This window comes from Herpailurus yagouaroundi, unplaced genomic scaffold, assembly GCF_014898765.1.
Source record: "Herpailurus yagouaroundi ecotype Mexico unplaced genomic scaffold, PumYag 182, whole genome shotgun sequence".
In the NCBI taxonomy this organism is placed as follows: domain Eukaryota; kingdom Metazoa; phylum Chordata; class Mammalia; order Carnivora; family Felidae; genus Herpailurus; species Herpailurus yagouaroundi.
Genome location: NW_024412413.1, coordinates 803,833 through 806,549, shown reverse-complemented (window position 1 = coordinate 806,549; position 2,717 = coordinate 803,833). Strand labels below are relative to the sequence as shown.

Genomic DNA, 2,717 nt, shown 5'->3' with positions numbered 1-2,717 from the left:
GTGAGGCTCCTCCTGGGCCCGGCCCAGTGAGGTCTCAGGTGGGGAAACCAAGGCTAGAGGTGAAGGAGGGGGCGGACATCCGTGGGGCAGGCTTGTCTGACACAGGCCAACAGCCAGCCATGTAGAACCGGTCTGACCGTGTGTGTGTGTGGTGGGGGGGTCATGTCCACGTGCGCACGTGCGCTGGGATCCTGCCAGGAGGCAGGTGGAACAGAGGCCGCAGCGTGCGTCACGGGCAGCACCCCAGGGCCCCCGCCCAGCGGCAGATGGCAGGGCTATACCAGGCAGCAGAGCCCCGAAGGCCGGGCCAAGGGGGGGGGGGAGGGGCTGGGAGGCAGCCGCTTTGCTCCCCTCCACAGGTCAGAGACACAGAGACAGGTGCACCGGAGGCCACATGTGGCCCGGGGCCTGGCCACCGGGTAGTTGCCAAGACGCCCTCTGCGGCCCTACCCTGGCTCTGCCCACCCCACCCTCAGTCCTAGGTCAGCCCGGCCCGTGCCCTCCAGACCCCCGTGCTCGCTGAGAGAAGGCCAGCGTCAGTGTCGACGCGCTGCCCTGAGTCGGCACGCTTGCGGCCACGGTGCCCAGGCTGCCCGGACGCCGGCCCCCGCCCGCCTCCCTGAGAGCGCCGCAGCCCGGCCTGCGCTGGATTCACCAAATCCTGGAAGGGAGACTTCAGGACCGCAGACCGTCCACAGAGGCCCTCTGCCCGGCGCGGCCCAGCCCGCCCCTCCTGCCCCAATCCTGGGCTCCTTCCCGCCACCCTGTCCCCGCAGGCCTCACTAAGACACCTCCCCTTGGCCTGGCTGGCGTCCCTCTGCCCCCACCTCCTCTCCCAGCCTCCTGGACCCTAGATCGTCCCCACGGGAGACGCCCCCCACCTGCACCCTGGTGGTGCTGGACATGGGGAACGCCAGCCGGGGGCGCAGCCAGCCCCTCCTACCCGGCCTCCGGGACTCGCACGGAGCCCAGGCCTGGCCACCCCCCCCCAGCTCCCGTACCTCCCCTCCCCTGGCTCCTGGCCCAGTGAGCCCCAGCCTCAGGCGTCTAGTCTGTGAATGGGGCGGCAACCACAGCCTGGCTGGCTGTTTGCGCTCCTGAGCCTCAGTTTCCCAATATGTAAATGGGGAGCAAGAGGAGGACAGCATGCCCCATCTCTGCCCTGAGAGCCCCACGTGAGGAGAGGGGTGATGGGCGGGTCCTGCGCAGAGGTGTGGCAGTGGCTCTCTGCCTCCCCTCCCTGTCCTGCCCCTGCTCACCAACAGATACGCTTCGGCCCCAGGAAGGATGCCGGTACCTGGAATCCAGGACCCGAAGGACGCCCCCCAGGCCTGAGCTAGTTCCCGCAGCTGCCCCCCCCCCCGCCCCACTTCAGGCCAACATGCACCCCGAGCCTGCCCAGCCGGCCCTGCCCTGGTCTGGGGCTCCGGGCCTTGGGAAGAGGCAAAGCCCAGGTGAAGCCTGGATGGGGGGATGGGAATGGTGTGTTTTAGTGCCTAGAAGTCAGGGGGCATCGGCAGAGGGTCTGGGTGCTAGGAAGGGGCGGGAGACACAGAAGCGGGTCACACCGGGCTGCAGGACACTATGGGCACCCTACCCACCCAGCCCGTCAGGCGCCTCCCCACCCACACCTTCCCCTAGCGGCTCTGTGGGGGCAGACGGCGCTCCCAGGAGACCCATCTTGCAGCTCAGAGAACTGAGGCCCGGTGGCTCTGTCTTTCCTCCACAGGCGAGAGGGAGCCACTGAAGGTTTCCAGCCAGGGAGTGGTGTTCGGAAGCAGGCTCCAGAGGTGTCCCGAGAAGGAGGGCCAGCGGGGGTCGAGAGCAGCAGAGCCTGGGCGCTGGGGCTGGGGGGGGGCCGGGGCGGGGGGGGGTGCCCACCGGCCCCACTGGAGGGGGGGGGGGGGGCCTCGGCCCTGGGTCCCAGAGGAGCTGCCTCGCCGGCCTGGGAGGGACTCCAGGGCCGGGTCGAAACCCCGGACTGGCAGCGCGTCCCAGAAACCACAAGTCAGCGGCTCCCCTCCGGCTGACGCTGCCTGGAAAGCCACTCTGGGAACGCCCCGGGTGCGGCACAGAGACGGGGGTGAGAGGGCAGAGGGTCAATGTCGGATATTGCCTGGGGCCCTCAGGGGAAGGATCGAGTCCCCAGGGTGGGGCCTGGGCCGGAAGGGAGGAGCCTGGCCTGGCTGCGAGTGGGGGGCACCTACAACGCCCCCATCGGGTCTCCCGGGCAGTGCTGGGTGATGACAGGCTCAGCGCGGAAGCCCCCGGGGGGCCCAGACCCCCAAGGGGCTGACGCTGCTGTGCTGTCGATGAAGGAGAGACAAGGCCCCCGTCTGGAGCCCAGCCAGGCCCTGGGGGGGGGGCCCCAAAAGGAGGTAGAGGGGGCTGGCACAGGGTCCACTCTGGGCCAGGTTGGCTCTTAGGCACCTCTTGGTTCCCCCCCACCTCCGGCCCCCTGCGCAGGGCTGCCCCACAGCCCCCCCCCCACCGTGCCCTGAGGAAACTGCCCCCCCAGGGCAGTGGGGGGGAGCCAGGCCCACAGGAAGCAGGAAGGGGGTCTGGGCAGGGAGGCCCTGGTGGCTTGGGATGGGGAATTTCTTGGGCGTAGGGGAGCTTAGCCAGAGAGTAAAAGCACAGAATTCTTTCCATTTCTCTGTGGTGACTCAGTAGCTGCTCCCCCCCCTCTCCGCCCCCCACCCCGGGTGACTGCGTCA

General features: G+C 69.5%; 1 long non-coding RNA gene across 1 annotated transcript; it reads left to right on the top strand.

Moving 5' to 3' along the window:
• The first annotated feature begins 586 nt into the window (after positions 1–586).
• On the top strand, positions 587–1,834 carry LOC121041018 (uncharacterized). Its single transcript, XR_005795515.1, has 3 exons — positions 587–1,175; positions 1,283–1,454; positions 1,730–1,834. It is a non-coding gene; the product is annotated as an uncharacterized LOC121041018 (long non-coding RNA).
• Positions 1,835–2,717: the final 883 nt, after the last annotated feature.